The sequence below is a fragment of the Etheostoma cragini genome, chromosome 2 (genome assembly GCF_013103735.1).
Source record: "Etheostoma cragini isolate CJK2018 chromosome 2, CSU_Ecrag_1.0, whole genome shotgun sequence".
Lineage (NCBI taxonomy): Eukaryota > Metazoa > Chordata > Actinopteri > Perciformes > Percidae > Etheostoma > Etheostoma cragini.
The window spans coordinates 20,803,317-20,821,695 of NC_048408.1; the positions used below are offsets into that span (position 1 = coordinate 20,803,317).

At 39.4% G+C, this 18,379-nt stretch overlaps 1 protein-coding gene and 1 long non-coding RNA gene across 2 annotated transcripts in view; one reads left to right on the forward strand and one right to left on the reverse strand.

Moving 5' to 3' along the window:
• Positions 1–18,379, forward strand: part of LOC117956729 (zeta-sarcoglycan) — a 332,748-nt gene that overhangs the window by 149,206 nt on the left and 165,163 nt on the right. The gene's annotated exons all lie outside the window — the stretch shown is intronic.
• On the reverse strand, positions 3,346–16,890 carry LOC117956754. Its single transcript, XR_004659359.1, has 3 exons — positions 16,836–16,890; positions 12,109–12,113; positions 3,346–3,358 (listed from the first exon to the last, which is right to left on the reverse strand). It is a non-coding gene; the product is annotated as an uncharacterized LOC117956754 (long non-coding RNA).

Genomic DNA, 18,379 nt, shown 5'->3' on the forward strand with positions numbered 1-18,379 from the left:
ACTGTACTTAGTTTTTTAAGTGCAATCGGTTTGCATGCTTTTTTTAAGTAAGGTTAACTAATCGGATTTTACAGTGTATTTGTTCTTTTATCTGGCTTTCGGTAAATCCATTTCCTTGTGGCCCCCCGCATTTTAACATTAAACTAAAAATATGTTCACACTTCATAACTGGTGGCAGTCCATGCAGTCTGCCCTGTGGATTAAATTGGTGGTTTGGTCATCAAAGGGTCGAGGATAAAGGCTCTTTGCAGTGCCATCCGTGAACTTTACATTGCCCCTTGCCCAGACCTAGCTGCCTGGACTTTATGCTCACTGCACCCTCTCTGGCAGCAGGGAGGGACGGCTGTTAACCGGTTGATGTCAGCAGCCCACCAGGCCCGTATCGAAACACGGACCCCATCTTGTTTACCATGTTTGTGGGTGCCTTTTTTGCCGAGTCGTCACCATTTCTATCTTGAAGTATTTCAAGTCTACTTGAATTGACTTGATTTGACTCATTGACTGTCAGGGGGCAGCCCCAGTGTCTTCAAATAAATAAATAAAACAGAAACTGAGCTGATGTATTCAGCTCCTTAACCACTGCACCAGAGAAGCACCAGCTGATCTTTTCAGATCCTCTTAATAACAACTCGTATGTTCAACATAGATTCAAATGCTCTGTGAATCCGCATTTAATACCATCTTGTTGACAAACATTTGAATTGACTTTTGAACCTCTCCTGCTCTGAGCTGTTCCTCTCTTTCTGTTGTCATGGAATCTTCTTGTTACCAAGGTGATTTTGGCTAGTTTGATCACCTTGTGAGTACTAACACAATGTACAATTATGTGCTCAATTACATTCTTTCTGCATGAAGTACAGTCTCTAATAGATATGATCCCATTGACACATTTCCTCCGTTACAGGATATTGTATGTGGCATTGTGTTTGAGATGCATATAGTGGAACTTTAACATCAGAAAGGATGGTAGTGTATCATCATGTATCAAACTTTTTATTAAACTGTGATCAATCATGTAAGGCACACAAGTTAGACATTGGTCAGAACATTCATCATGTACACATAACAAAATGTGCGTTTTACAAAATACTTGATTCTCATACATGCAGTGTCTTTTATCTTCCATTGTATAATATGGAATTTACAGTATGTATACATTTTCCTTATGTCATTCCTCATGTTTTGATCATTTTTTTCATAACTTAACTTCTGCACTGAGATTTTCTCTGGTAAATTTTTTGTCCTGCTTTTTCTAATTTCTCCCTTTTTCGGCCTTTCTGTTGTTTTTTTTTAAACTTTTTTTACTTTCCATATACATACAATACACACAGAGATCACAGTTGTGTAGTAAATCCTTGTGTTTTATCAATGCTAGTTCTTTTTAACCCACGTTAACCCACATTTTTATTTTTATTTCAATTTACGACAATGTTTTTTCCCACCTTGTTTTCGTTAACCATTATACCCTTGGTATGATCGCTCACAGTTTTTTCCCCTTTTGGGTTTGGTTTTCTTACGGTTATGATGAGTATGAAAGCCAGACTAGTATTTATTTGCTCGAGGTCCCAAGGGATCTAGAATGTTAAACTCTAGTGAACCCCAAAACAGGTCAGCTGTAGTCAGCCAGCTTGAGTCAACATCTCCAGGGAATGGACGCTTATGCATTAAGTATGCTCCGAAATCTTGCCGACTTTCACCACACACACACACACACACACACACACACACACACACACACGTAGACATATATTATTTATCTCTTCCTCCCTCCGTCCTTATGTTGTTTCCTTCCAAACTGTTTTTATTTTTTATTTTTTATATTATATTCTGTTGTATGTTGTTTGGTATACACTCCCGTGTAATGGCTCCTCATGGTAATGCATCTGGTCGAAGTTTCCTGAAAACAACTAATCGGAGGCATTTCCTAAAGGTGTTTACTCTTACAACATTACACAGTTTTCCAAAAACAATGCTTCCAGTAAGCGCGGTGTTGATTTTGACTTTGGTTGCGCTGATGTTCCTTAATGGGTCTTACTGCCTGTAAGCCACATTACATAAAAACATATTTTAATGTTGAAACATAGCTTTATCGAATCCCTTAGTGAGGCAAAGTTCTGTCCTTACCTTAGCTGCAGTTAATGATTTAAACATGTTGTTTGAGACAAACTAAATATCTTAAACCTTATTACCATGACTTCAAATGCCATAATTTAAACTGCACCTCTGGGTTCTGTTTCTCCGAAATCTACTCAATGTCCATAGAGGTACCTGCATTTGAGTTTAAACCAAATCTCTGCACACACATTTTAACTGAGTTGTAAGACCACAAGGCCTAATAAATTATTCATATGTGTCAGATCAATTTAAGACTTTATACAAGTTATTATCTTCCACCATGTATAACCTGATACAGGAGACAAGTGTGAAGCAAATGTAAGTGTGTAATTGCAAATGTGTTACATATACCAAAGAGAGGGCTATTATTCAAAATCTAAATGAAGACGTCAATTCATAACAACCATGCATTAACTAACGCACCACTACAAGTCTAGTATATGCAAAATGGGCATTTACTGTAGTTTTCAGAGGTAATGTAGGCAGGTGAGCCACACGTAGTTCCTCCGCATAAGTGACAAAAACACTAAATTAAAATTTATAACAGATGTATTGTAAGATCGATCCTTGCTACAATTCATTATAGGCTAATAGTTTTACCAAGTAGGTTGTAACAAGAGAGCATTCAGATCACCATTTATTTCAATAAGACTCCTGGGAAACCGCTTACATTTATCTGATTTAGTGCCAGGTTAGAATGACTTGCTCTTGCTTGCTGGATATTTTTATGCAGTGCCAGCTTACCCTCATTCCTACCAACATGATATAGATAGGTGGAATATTTAATGGAGAATAGTAAATTGCTGTTTTTGTGGAGAGGCAGCGATTGAGACAGAAAGTCAGTAAGTAAGAAGAGATAGTGCTGAAAAATGTTCAAGCCTGTACATTCTTTTTCACTGCAGTACCGCGGATACTAAAACACATCTGCATATCTGGGCTCCTTACAGGGAAAGAAAAATAGACTAAGGGAAGTGGAGACAAAGACGGAAAGCAGGAGAGAGAAAGAGAGAGATAAGAGGGGTCAGTGTGTATTTAAAGTGATTCAAATAAGTTATTTTGTCCTTTAAAAACAACACCTTAATCTAAAAGTTTCTGCTGTCCTAAAACTCCTTTTTAGTTACTATTCATTCATTCTACTACACTCTAATTTCACTTCCTCTGTTTATTTCTCTCCACAGTTACATATCTTACACTTGCTGAACAATCTACAAATCTAACCTCACTTGAAGCGTGTCCTCTCCCTCTGCTTTTGCACTGAGGTGAGACAGCTGCAAAGCTGTGTGTGCCTGTGTGTGTCTTTTTATGGCACAGGTGGAGCTGACAGCAGGCACTGGCAGAAAAAACAAGGTTCAACAGTTGGCAGGGCTTGTAAATTCTGTACCAAACACTCACCATTCTCTTAAAGGACACACACACACACACACACAGATTGACACGTGCCCATTGAGGCACTTCTGCTTGCCCTGTTTCTAAAATTCACAACACGCCTACTTGTAAGTGTTCTTAAATGCACATGCTCTGCCAGAGTGATGCCCACACACACTGGTCGGGTTGGTTGTGTCATAAGGACCTGATTTCTGATTTTTATATAAGACTGTTTATACTTTTGTCATATTTCTGGTAGCATCTTGTTTGCATTGTATTTCATTACAACATGTCAGAGTGTTCAGACTTAATTTCACTTTTTTAAACACCTAATTTATTGTTTGGAGTTTCTGGTTGTGTATTCTGTTAGACTGAGATGAGAGAGAATGACTATAAATACCCTTGTAGCATCGGGACAGTATTAAGTTTGTCTTACCTGTGCATTTTCTATGATGTATGAGCCCAATCTCCTTTCACACACTCCCACACAGCAACTTGAGAACCCTATTTATTCTTCCTCTCTCCCTCAGTAGTGAAATCATGAGAGATGACTTGATTACAGTATCAGTCCACTATGATTTATATAGAAAAGAAGCATGGAACCAGCTCTAAAGGTTGCTGCACATCAGCACATTCCGTTTGTTGTTTCCCTTGTAGTGGTCATTATGCGGGTTGTTTTAATGGCTCAATGAATAAGAGGTCAAATTGCTGCCTGTCAGTCATGGAAGGATGTATTCTGTCTTATCACGTGGGGAATTGTACAGACGTAGTGCAATATAGGAGCATTTTTTACCTCAATGCAAGTTTTGACTGTTGTGTGGTATGTTGGGGCAGTGCCTCATTGATAATGCACAGTACCTTAACAGGTGTAAATCGGTGATTACCAGTGATGGGAATAACGGCGTTCTAAAATAACGTTACTTTTTTTCAGTAATCTAATTGAGTATTCTCCCCATCTTAATACAGCTGTTAACGTTACTACGAAAGTGCTGCGCGTTACTATTGAAGCTGTTTTTTTCTTCAGACCAGTTAGATCTCTGAGCCGAGAGGCAAACACTTTTTTTTCTTCCTTGGTTAGTGGGCCGTGCACGAGACCAACGTATACATGCTGACGATTGGCTGAGGTTGAGTAAAATTTCACGGCAAGCCAATCAGAGGTAGAGTTGGGCGGGTGTTCATAAACACGGACACATAAAGAACAACACAAGCAAGTCAGTCAACGAGAGACAGGAATGGCGTTATGAAATTGGGGGGAGGGGGGGGGGGGACAGAAAACCTAGGCACTATGACACTACAGTAGCTACTCGCTCCAAAGCTAATTGCTGTCACTTTCTCACTTCTCTCTTGCTCTATCACCACACACACACACACACATAGACACACACGCACGCACACACACACACACACACACACACACACACACACACACACACACACGCTGGCTTAACGCACACACCAGAGCAAAATAATAAACATCAGGCCACTTACGTTATTTGCACTACAAAGACTGTATATATTTTTTATTTCAGCTGTAGTGCTTAACAAGCATTGTTTCATTTGGCCCAGTTGTGGCCTGATGAGGGGCTAGTCTCACTTTGTCCCACAGCAACATTAAAAGAGTTTAGAATTGTGTACAGTTTCTGTTAATTACAGTATGTATTGTATTAAGTGTCCATCCAGATTTATCATAAATAATTGAACATGCACATGCATTTTATATCCCGTTAAAGAGGGGTGGAGGTGGGGTCACATTTGAGCATTTAAAGATTTACTTGAATGTAACGCGTTAGTTACTTTCTGAAGTAACTAGTTACTTTTATAAGTTGTTACTGAGTTTCTATTTTAGTTACTTTTTGAAAGAAGTAACCAGTAACTGTAACTAATTACTTTCTAAAAGTAACTTGCCCAACACTGTTGATTACTGACAATGTAGCTTACATAGAGAAGAGTAGGAAGCGTGAGTTTGTGTTTTTTAATACAGATGCTATATATGAATCATTTGGAAGCTGTTTACAAAATACTACATCGCTTTTCATTTTATTTCCCTTTGATTTTCAGAATTTAGTTTGATGAGTTATTTTAAGGAAAATCTAATGTTTTTGTATGCTGTATACTGTGTGGGGCAACATACAGTAAATAATTAAATTATTTAAAATAAGTATTTTGAGTTATACTAGAGTCCTTAAGGACTCTCTGTTAATAAAAAATGTATCGTACTGGATATTGGTTTATTATTATTAGTTGAAAAGTTGTGGTATAGATGGAATAAAATGACAATTTCTATTTAAGTTAAGTTCAAAGTTTAGGCTTAATTTTAAATTTCTAAATCTCCCTCTAAACACATTTCTCTACTTTTTCATCTCTCTTGCCTTTCACCTAATGCATTACTATCTGTGACTGCATCATGGATTTTTTGGGGTATTTTCCCTTATCACCGTCTTCAACTTATTAGTGCTGCTACTACAAGAGCTTCAAGCTAAATATTGATCTGTGTTTCTCCTTTCTCAACAGACCTCAATGGATAAATTAGTTAAAATAGATTTCCTGTAAAATATTGTGTAATGGTTTGCAACTATTTCTTGTCATACTCTTGCCATTCACTGGCACAACTGTTCATTCCCTATATGTGCTTGCCTGTGTGTTTCTGTTTATGAATTGCCATGCTTGGCTATATAACAACCGAATCCACTGTAGGCATACATGTTCTTCCATCTCGATGAGGATGGAGGACGGCGTGCTCTCTAGGGACAGTGTGTGTTGATGCCTGCTATCTGAAGCTTGTTAGCTTCTGATTGCTGCCTAATCACAACACTGGCATTGTGGTGCAGCCTATTACACGCACACCCACACACACACACACACACACACACACACAAAGATATGCTGATGAAAGAAACATACACTCACACAATGATACACAGCTGCATGTACTTAGACAAAGACATGGATGCCAACTAATGCACTTTTCCACGCACATATGCCTCATGTGGAAGCTGCTATTATGCCATATTACAGGTAATGAACAAGACCATATGTCTCCAGTCAATTTCATGTAAAATGAAGAGAGAGAGAGATAGAACCACACTGCAGCAGTCCTGCTGCTCTGCTGAGACTGTTTTACTTTGTCTAGTTCATAAATCTATTTTCTCCCCACTTTTTTGTCATTTGCAGCAACGTCCTGCATTTGCGAATATGTCCTGTATGCATGTCCAACGTATTCACAGCTATTAAACATGTAAAACATCTGTCCTCCTTATCCATTTAAGTCTGTAGTTATTACAGTAACGCGTGTCTTCAGTTCACTTGCAACATTTTCATTTTTTCTTAATTTGAAGCAGGTTGCTTTGGTTTCTGTTACTTTTCTACCAGTCACGTCAATTTTATTTATATAGCCCACCATCACAAATCACCAGGATCCTTCAAGAGGCTTTAACTAGACGTTGACTTCACTAGAGCAGTAGTTGTATCAAAACGTAAACAAAGCACATGGCCACAGCTCAATTAAAGGTGGGTTGACTGTAGTTTCTCATGTTTAAGACAATCAACCACCTACAAAAAAAGTAAATGACTTAACATTTTCAGAAGTCATACACTTTGTCAATACTACATTTCTTACAATGATGCACTGAAACATTGCATAAAGTTGACAGGAATTAAAACAGAAGTACAAGTGCCCCAAGACACAGTTTAGAAGAACTTGAGTATAAGCAGAAATAAAGTGAGTTTTCATTGTACCTTGCTTTTAGTTTTACATAGGGGGTGTAGTTCAAATGTTAAAATTGAATTGGATCTGATTTTCCCAAAATGAATAAAACGATAAGCCTGCACTGACTTAGACTGCATCATTAATTATAGATCATTACCTGACTAGACTACATTCTGGAATAGGACTCCAAAGCTAAGAAAACACACACACACACACACACACACACACACACACACACACACACACACACACACACGTTATGTGAGAAACCCTGGGAGCCTTGAACACTGCTGGTGCTTGTTAGGTATAGGTAATTAATCATGTAAATTACCTCCTCCTCTCTCGCCCCAGGGACAGATGCAGGGTCCTATGTTTGCATTTAAGTTGGTGTTCAGCATCACATTCCTGGTGATTAGCATGTAGCTCGGCATATTAAAATCCAATATCAGTCAAGCATAGGTTGGTTCAACTCCGCAGTGGTGTTTTCACCTCCGGGGGAGAAAAGTATGTATCGATATTGAAAGGTGAAATGGAGAAGAAGCAAAGGATGCATACTGAGTACTAAGCAGCAAGACTTCACAGAGAACATATAACCTTTTTCTCATTAAAACACAACATATAGGCATAGTCAGGGAAAACATTCGGTCTGCAGTACTCTCTGTACCTTCTAAAATACATGGCCTAGAGTCACTGCCTTTATACATAATTTTTTTTCAGTGATTACCGTTTTGAATATGTTCACGCAGGTGTGTAAAGATTAGGGAAGGTTTTTGAAACGAGTAGGATGGAGTTTGTAATCTTTTTTATTGTTGCTTTTACCATGCTTTAGAATAGGCCAAAGTCAACCTCTGCAGCCTCCAAACATATGAGAGAAAAATGTTTTAGTGTTCTTTTTCATTTAAAACCTGCATGTTTTTTTACTTGTCTTTACTTACTGTCATCAGAATATACACCAGTCAGTCGGAAAACTCTTCAATTAAAAGACTTAATCTCTTAAAATGTTCTGCATTTTTCTCACTTTAAGCCTTTGCATGTGTTCTCTGCGCCCAATTACAGAGGGATTCTGCCATTTAATTTCTTTGCTAAAGTACAGTGTGACACATTCATATTGTGCCACATTTGTTGTCATTGTTGAGAAAAAAAGTATTCTTTCCATCCTCTCTCTGCTAAGTGAGCATTTGGCAACAGTGTCTATGTCTCTCTTCTGTAAGGACAGAATAAAGCAAAATTCTTATGGTGGCTGGGCATGTTGCCCTCTTTGCCTCCATTCAACTGCTTTGTCGTGTCCCACCACCAAATTTGTTTGGCATACAGGTCATCGTGTAATCAAGAAGAGCATGGAACTGTAATCCAGTATGAGTAATTGGTAGAAGAAGAAAAAAAGGCTCTAAAGTGTGCAATGCGTTTTCACTGTCACAAATGTACGTGGTATCTACTATCCATTTTTGTCCTTTAAAACCCATACTTTACTACAAAGACAGGCAGTGCAAAATTATTAGTATTTAAGGGCATAGACATTTGAGGACTAAACTATGTGCTTACCTTCCTCATGTTGTTCGGACTCAATCAGCCACTTTCTAAATGAACTGTAGTTTTCTGTCAGCTTTTTATAAAGACACTTGTGACAACGCAGGCATTTTCTTTCTTAAATTTCTGTGCAGCATGAATTTTCACATTTTTCTACATCTAACAATGGCAACAGGCTGTTGAGTTTCTTATTTTCAGTGAGTTGTTATAACTTTTCAAATGTTTTGAATCTACAAATGCACAAAGTTTTGGTTTTGTTTTAGACTTGGACATTCATTACTTTGTTCCTAGCACAAGGTACATTCTCATCTTGGTCTTTGTTAGATAGAGGGAAAGATATTTTGGCATATCTTGTCATTGATTTTCCTCATAGAACACAAAAAGGTCCAATGTTGAAATAGTACTTTTTTTATAATTGACCTTCCAGAAAAATAGGTTTTAGTGAATTGATGACCATGGTAAAAAATAATAATAATAATTGCAAACCATTATACTTGGAAAACCTGTTTAAAAGGTCTTATTCTTACACAGCTTCGTAGGTTGTGGAATGACTGTACAGTCCCAGCAGTGTTTAGTATGAATAATACTCTAACTTTTAGTGAAAGGCTGCTGTGCTTCACAGACATTTGCATTAGTCTCATAGCAGTAGCAGGAGCTACAACCAGGTAATCTCCCTGAGCATCTGTTTAGTGCTGCTGGCTGAAAACGGGTACCTGCTGGGTACACAGGTTACATCCATTTCAAAACATGAGGAAATATGGATCATTTGGTTTTAATGTGGCGTTTTATTGGGGACAGATGAGCAAGGGAGGGAAGATATGGTGAGAAAGAGATGAATAAGGCAAAGAATGGAAGATGTGAGTGAGCAGACAGGAAGCGAACTAAGGAAGGAAGCAAAGGGGGATATAAAGGACATGTCTCAAGGCTTGCATCAGCATCTATGAGGGTATTTCCCCTTGCTCTCTTAGTGCCAGATGGCCTTGGTCTTTAATCATGGTGTGTGTGTGTTTGTTTGTGCGTGGGTGCGTGCGTGCATGCATGCGTGTGTGCGCGGGTGGATGGGTGGGACTGTGTCAGAGAAGTGTGAGCCGGAAGCATCTTAGGATCTGTATTTGTGTGCCTACCTGGGTGCAAAGTCTAATTAAGTGTATGTGTTTTTGTCTCAGGACTTGGTTTTTATGTTTTCATTTATGATCTAATAGGATCCTTTTTCACCAGTAACAGTCCTAATGAAGATGTTAACATGGTGGCGATAAATAAACAACAACTGAGATGTGATCTTTTGATTAGACTTTTAAGTTATGTGTGGTTGCATGTTTGTCTGCTTTGAATCATTAACCTGTGGAAATGCAATGCAGTTGGGTTTGACAATGTTAACAGCTGTATTATATTGTTTTTCCTCTCGTATCCATTAAGTAGTTTTAATGTGTGTTTAATTGTGTCTGGACTGTTATGGCCACCATGACAGTGAGAGTGTGTCTGGTCCGTTGTGATTGTCACGGCTGAAATACCAGCAATACACTTTAAAGACCTGGAAGAATAAGCTACTCAAATCATTCTTTATCAGATGTTTGCTGAAGGGCAATATAATGCAAGTGAATCATGCACAAATGGACCATTGCTGGTCAATAAAAACACTGAAGCACACATTTACACATATAATTTGCAATGGTTGAGTGAGGATTCCTTTTCTTTAAAATATTTGCAGAGCAGATTTGTATGATGAAATGTAAACTGTAAATGATAAACAGTACAGTACACAGAATTGATAGACACATCAACGATACACATTTTGAATTTCTACACTGATGTATTTGGCATGCACGCATGCAGGGGACCTGCAACTGTTTCACTGGCGTCTCTCATACGTTATGTGACATTTTATATGAAACTGATAAAGGAATTGCACTCACATATAGTGCAGATGTCAACTATGCCTCCACACTACACACACACACACACACACACACACACACACACACACACACACACACACACACACACACCTGCCAGACTAGTGGATGCCAGCATGTTTTAACCCTGGGGCTCTGCTGGCGAGTAGACACAACAGAAGGAGAGAGAGAGAAAAAAGGGGAGAGGGAAGCCAATACAGGTAGAGTGAGGAAAAGAACAAGAGGACAACATATGGCAAACCGGAAGGGATGAGGGTGCAAAACAAGATAAATAAAGTGCAGAGATGAGGAGCGTGAGAGAAGTGAGTCAGTGAGACAGAAACAGAGCGGAGACGATGCGATGTAGAGCATGTAGCTGACCCTGAGCTGGGCTGCATTTGTAGTCAGAAATACAGAAAGGAGGAGACTGCTGGCAAAGACAGAAGGAGGAAGAGCCACAGAGAGAAAGAGAGAGGTTTATGTTGTATTGTGTGTTGCTGGACAGATGTTCGGGATGACTGCCAACTACGTGCATCGGATAGGAGAGGGTGTTTGTTTGTGTGGTGGGTTTTTCTTCACTTTTTTGCCCAGAATCAATGTCATACAACTAGCATAGCACCTGTAATAAAACATTACGTATAATAAGGCACGTGGGCGTCTTGAAAGACCCTACCTTTACAATGATGAGGACTGATCCCCCGCTGTTTTATTTCCTAAGGCAAAACATGTTTCAAAATCACATAAAATAAAGCCGCTTCATTCAATAGTTTAACATTAGCAATTAATGCAATTGCATGAGTATTGTGGAATATGTTGCTTATAGAGATGAAGCCACAGAGAATGTGATCCGGCTGCAGTTCCCTCAGCTCTGCAGAGCTTTTTAGTGTTTTTATAGCTCATGGCTTTCTTTTTACCACCTGCAGTGTTACTGTTTTGGTTCACTCTCAAGCTGGATTTATGCACCTGCCTTAAGGGGCGATGCAGAACCTATGGTGGCTGCACGCGTGGGCTAGTGTATAGCTCAGGACTATGCCGTTGATGGAGATACAACATGGAGACTGCTTGAACTGTGATGGCTGCTTGTGTTTCCCCTACATAATTGTCATGCCTTTGTTAAACTTTGTCGAGAGTGAAGACAAGACAATATTAACAAACCTAAAGAGACCTAAGTAGTCTTCTCTTTGGGTTGACGGATATGGTTTAAAGAGCTGAGACCGATATAGATCACTAGTAATTAAGATAGACAGATAGATAAATAGATATGTTGATCCCAAAAAAATTGTAAATTATGGTGTTACAGAAGCATACATATATCACTTACACAGCACAGAATATAAATATAAATGAAATACTAGGATACAATATACATACATACATACAATATACATGAAATAATAATAATAGGAATTAAAATATAAGCAGAAAAATTTGAATATATACAGGATGGGATAACAAAATCTGCAACAGTTTAAATAAGATGCTAAAATGTATGCAAAAATGTACATAAACTATTTGTACAGGTTGCACTTAGGGCAGTATTGTGGCATCTCAGGGTCTTATCTATCACTCAGTGACGACGTGTTAAAGAGTTTTGTTGCCTGCGGTAGGAATGATTTCCTGTAGCGGTCCGTGCGACAGCAAAGCTGTTGGAGCCTCTTAGAGAAGCTGCTCCTCTGTTGGACCAGTGTGGGGTGGAGATGGTGGTTGGGGTTATCCATGATAAATAACAGTTTGTTCAGAGACCTCCTCTCTACCTGGCTTCAAATGTCTCCTGTTTGCAGTAGCCAGCCTTCCTGATCAGTTTGTTCAGTCTATTTGTGTCGCTGGCTCCGATGCTGCGGCCCCAGCCGACGGCGGAGGAGAACAGAGCGCTGGCCACAACAAGGACACCGATGACGATATTTGAAACCGACATACACTTGCAGACTATGAAAAAGAAATGGCAAAATCTTGGCCATTTTGCGGGGCATTTGAAAAGACAAAGACAAGAGTATGATCAAAGTAAAAATCTGCACATATGCAACCATGTTGTTTAAATGGTGGCTTGTGTAATGTTCACAGGAGAGGAAGAGCTAGGGGGAGGATGGATGGGGGGAACAGGCTGATGCAAATGGTTTCAACTAAATCAGAGCAAAATAATAAAGAAAGGTGCACAATTCTTGCCTCCTGCCTCATCACTTTGTCTGTCTTGCTCCTCTTTTGTGCCAACGAATCTTACTTTGATGAAAAACGAGTGGTCAGCAGAGAGTAACAGGGGTGTACCCCATCTGCTGCCTATCCCTTCTATCCATCTAGCTCTTTCTCCCCCCCTGTTTTCACCCTCCATAACTCTCTCAGTCCAATCAGTTTCACTTTTAGCCAGCCAATAGCTCTATTCTGCCCAGCTGAAGGCTCATCATCATTATGCCTTTCTCTCTCTCCTTCTAGCCCTCTATTTCATTTTGCCCTCCATCTGTCCATCTCCCATTTTCTGTTCTTTCTCAATCTCCTCTTTTCTCTGCTATTTTATTGTCTTGTGCCAGGTCCTCATCCCGGGTACCAGCTGCGACCCCTGCAGCCCTACCTCCCCTCCTCTGTGCCAATCTTTTGGTCTTTTTCTAATAAGAGATAAAACGACCGAGAGAGAGAGGAGGGATGGCTGGAAAGGGAGAGAAGGCAAATGAATCAAAGATCCCATTTCCATTTGGCAAACACCAAATACTTAAGTAAAAATCTCCATGTTAACATAAAGCAGCCAAGCATTAGTGCAATTGTAATTTTGGAATGATCTTTCATATACCTAGCTTTGGTTTTACAGCCGGCTTTTTTCCAGCATATTGTGTATGATGCAGGAGAGAGAAAGAGAGACGATTAAAAAACAATAAAAAGGATAAAAGAAATGCTTAGTACATTGTTTAGTATGATGGTAACATGAAAAAAGAAACACAACTATGTCAATGATTTAAAGTCCAACTGAAATCCTATTTAGGGACTGTTTGGTATTCATGGAATTGACCTTTGGAGGAAAATAGGGGAGGGTCATGTCTTTTTATTCTTTGTTGAGGGTAGGGTCACGCAACCTTTTTTAGTCAAGTGATGGGGTTCACCCAACTTGTATTTTTGAAAACAGCAACATTTCAAAGTTTGGTGCATATTTGTCACATGTCGCTCTAGTGCCACGTCAAGGGTAGCAGTTCCTCCAAGTAGTCCCCACCACTCTCCCTATTGAAAAAAATAGCAAGGTCATCACAGAGCAGTGTTATCGCGGATCATGTGTTGATGGCTTAAGGAAGGTTGCTTCAGTGAATCCGATTTTTTTCATTTATTTTAACATGGTTAACTTTTGTGTTATTTTACCAATAACACAAAATGACACAATGCATAATCCTGTCAAACTTAACTGTCTTTGACAGACCAAACAAACAATAACCAAGATTGGGGCTTAAAAGGAATCTAAGATTAGCTATCACAGATATATTAAAATAATGGCAGAGAGGGAATGTGGCTCTTTAGAAAAACAGTTACAGAGAGATGGAGGGGAAGAAAGACAAAGTAGATTTATACTGAGGGACAGAGGAGCGGATGGAAACAGTGATGGCCATTTTGATAGCCAGAAAAAAAGGTGAAAGATGTGCAACTCAAATTAAACACTCAGATACATATATGCCAGTTGTTGTGAGGTGTCTAAACTGCTCACAATTATGCACCATGGACAAAATCCTGACACTTCAATGCCACTAAGGGCCCTATTTTAACATCAAAGCACACAGCGTGAAGCGCCTGGCACAGGTGCGTTTGGTGCTTGTCCAAATCCTGTTTTGCAAGTTTGACGGCAAAAATAAAGGGTCTGTGCCCCAGGCACACGGTTCAAAAGGGTTTTACTTAGTGTCTTCATTAATTCATGGATGAATTTTGGGTGTAACATGCAATACCCCAATACAAATGTCGTCCCCTATTCCCAATAAAAGCCTGGCGTGTTTGTACCTTGGCGCATTGCTTTTGTGATGGCCGATATGCAGGGTAACATCATTAATTTTGTTTGTTTGCTGCTGCGCTTCCGTGTGTGTGTGTGTGTGTGTGTGTGTGTGTGTTTACTAATGCACTGTTAAAATACTAATAAAGTGCTGTAATATTGACTTAAGAATAGGTTATGGTTGATCAATGGCCACTTCCCGCTGCCTCAATATGGTAATACGCCAAGAATTCACCTGAACACACCTACGAACAGCACGACCATGGGCGCAAAGATGGGCGCAAAGATGGGCGCAGGTGCATTTGCTATTAAAACAATGTGGGCGCTGGATGGTCTTAAAATAGTAAAGACTGTTTGGCTTTGTGCCACGCTACACCAGGTGCAAGATAGGGCCCCATCACTGGAAAGGTTGTGGTTGAAATCACTTCTGGCTAACTGAAAATATCATACCATAGATCATGACTTTTCTTTGGATAAATGCATACATAAAATAATGTGTGACTAATAATGTACATACAAAAGAAAACTTTAGATGCAAATGGGAGCTGATGGAGCATGCATGTCTCTGCTGACCTGGTAAGAGGTCATTGCTTTGATTATGGCCCGGCTGTCTCTTTCTCTCCCTCGCACACAGAAAAAAGTTTGCGTTTCGGGCCAGAGTTGCAAGAAAATTGGCTTTTTGATTTTGTCTCCCATGGCTGTAAAACCAGTGTGAGACCAAGCACTTCTGAAGCTCCTCTGTTGTCGGATGATGTTGTGCTGAAATGAGCTGGAACATTGGACTACTGTGTGCGTGTGCGTGTGCATGTGCGTGTGTGAGTGTGCGCCTGCCATGCATTCTACATCTCTGTCCTGATCCAGCCCTCATCCTTTCCTCTCCCTGCCTTCACTTTATATTCTCATCTTTCAAAGCACTGCTTGTTGTTCTGCATTGCAATCTCCAGCTCTTGCAGTTTAGCTATCCCTCTCGCTTGTATCTGACAGGACAGAGATCAGCTATTAAGGACGGACAGTGTCCTCCAGTATGTCACTTTGTTCAGAAAACAGCCATTTTGCCTTCAAACTAATGATTGATATTAAGTTAAAGAGAGAGTGTTTAAAGGGGTCTTTTATAGGAAATAGACAACCTGGACAACGGCGCCATGTTTAACCTCGTTAATTACAATGTTTATGTGGAGCAGAGCACTTGGGCAGTGGGACAAGACATTCTCTCGCTCATGCACAGCCAAGAAGGCTTTTTGTGAGTAATTATGAGGGTACCTATATTTAGTCAGATGTCTCCAAGCAAAGCAGGGGGCTGTTTCACAAAAGCAGAATTTATAAATCCAGGATCACCAACAAAGCGAGACTTGACCTAGTCTAATCTGTGCAGCCTGGCTTGGTTTGTTTTACGATGGCCAAGCCAAGCTGAGGAGCCGCTAGGTCGAGCCAGACTGACGTCATTCAGAAAGTACACCTTCACGGCTTTCCTCAACACCGTGACGTTGATCACATATTTACTGATGCTAAAATGGAGAATATGCATTTTTCATACTTTATACAGACTGAGCAGCATCTTCTTGTGGAAGCATGATAGCATGAAACACATTATTTGTAAAAAAAAAAAACACTGGAGTGAAACAGCAAGAGAAAGTGAGACAGACGATCTTAGACTGACTGAATGTGTAAGTAGCCAAACGTAGACATTAACGCACCACTGCTCTTAATGGAAACCTTCATAATCATACCATTCAAGGATTAGGCTACTAATAATTTGCACAAATTCACTATTTCACTTTTTGGCTCAAAAGTAAGCAGAATGTTCTTTTAGGAAATTTACCATGAAGAGCACTTTTCTACAACTCTAGAATATGATGCATAAATATCTCTTTCACTTTGTTTCTCCCTGCCACTCATGGGCTATAATATAAATGTATAAGTCATATTAACTTTTACGGCGAGCTCTTAATGGAAAATGTACAATTGTTCGCTTTTGCAAATGACAAGTGACTTATTGAATGGTTTCATATAAGTGCAGTAGTTTGGAAATGTGTATTTTTAGTTGATCATCCAGTGGTTCCGCTGTTATCTGCCACGCTTTTCCTCATGTCCCACTTCTTTTCTTTTTTCACCTTTTTTTTTGCAGAGAACAAGTTTCCTTCTTTACATATTATATGCTTTTCTGCCTGGTAGATATGGACATAGAAAAGAAAGACACTAAATGAATTGGATTCTGAAATCTAGAATCTATTAAGATAATTAAGTGATCAATTTCATGCACTATAAACATGAATGTAACCATTGAGGTGTCCTCTCCCTGTTGTTACATGAATGTACAGTAGTCTACACTATATCGGATCAGTGAACTAAGACTGTAACTTGGGAGGATTGTAGAATTGGGATATGTTCTTAAAATTGTACAATCCTCTTGAATTAAAATTGTTAAAGAATACAAAAAATTAATCAATTAAAATAAGATAAGGGCAATGGTGCACAATAGAAACACATATGTACAGCAATTTATGTATTGCCTTTAGTTGCTGACTTCATTTTAAACGCATTTGGCAATTTTCTAATTTTCTAATTAGCTCAACAACTGCAGTAATATAGTCATCAAACTTCTAACAACAATGTGAACAGCGGCCACCATACAGCAATAGAAGAGTGAGTGAACCGAAAAGACTCCAAGATTAACAAATCCTGGCTGTTAGCCTGGTCGGGACCAGGCTAGCTGTAAAGAGTAAATCTCCACGATAATTTAGGTGCCTCTGCTTATGTGTGTCAAGGCTTAATTGAGCCAGGATAACTGGGAAATCCCGGCTTAATCCCTTATCTGGGTTTTGTGAAATAGCCCTCTGGTGTACAGCGATAGCAACATAAGCCAATAGTAGTTTTTCTTGGGTTTGGTTTATAAAATACTGCTCATGTTTAATAATACATTGCTTTGTATAACAAATTGTTTAAGCAGAACCTCTTTCATGGGACCATGTTTATTAATGTTGAGGATTATGAGGTGCTGTCTTGCAATGTGAGACAAACACAGATTGAGGACAGAAAGAGATGTTCTGCTGATGAGGATTCATACAATTATTGCAAAATGTTTGTTATTGCCTTGCATGCTCAGGCGCTCATTCGAAATTAGTTAGTCACTTCAGTGATCTCAGGGACTGGCAGAGAAGATGATTTTCATTACAGCCATCTCAGCCATGTTAATTAAGCCAATAACGTTGGGTGATTACTGTAAGGCCTTTTGGCTGCAAGCTGCTGAGCCGTTCATATTTTTTCGAACCTTTTAAGCAAACCTGTCCCTTCTGTAAAGGTATCGCATGGAGCTTGACATGCTGCATTTGGCCAACATACCTTATCAGTGTCAGATACCTAACGCCATTATTACTAATCATTGAGACCCTACCATAAGGTTCCCTGCTGCTGTAAAATCAGAAGGGAACTGTAATCTTCATCATTAGCACGGCTTTCCTTTTCTGACACATGAAGAGTCTCTGTAATGTAACTTAGTTTAAACTAGAAGGGCAATCGGAGCGCAGACCTCCGCCAAGGCATGCCCTTCCTCACAATGGTGATGGCGTGTGAATTTCCAGCGTGAACGGAATATTTGAATTGTAAAAAAATAATGATATTGATCAAAATTTGAAAATATATTGTCATCAAATTTTTTGCCATATGGCAGACCCAGCCCTACTTTGCTGTCTCCGTTTCTCCACTTAGGGGACTGATAGTTGGACTGTCCGCCGCTGTCGGCATGTAATATACACAACATCTGTGATTGTATAAGGTTTTGTGTGGATGTGTGTGTCTTTGTAAGTTTTTATGATAAATGCCCTT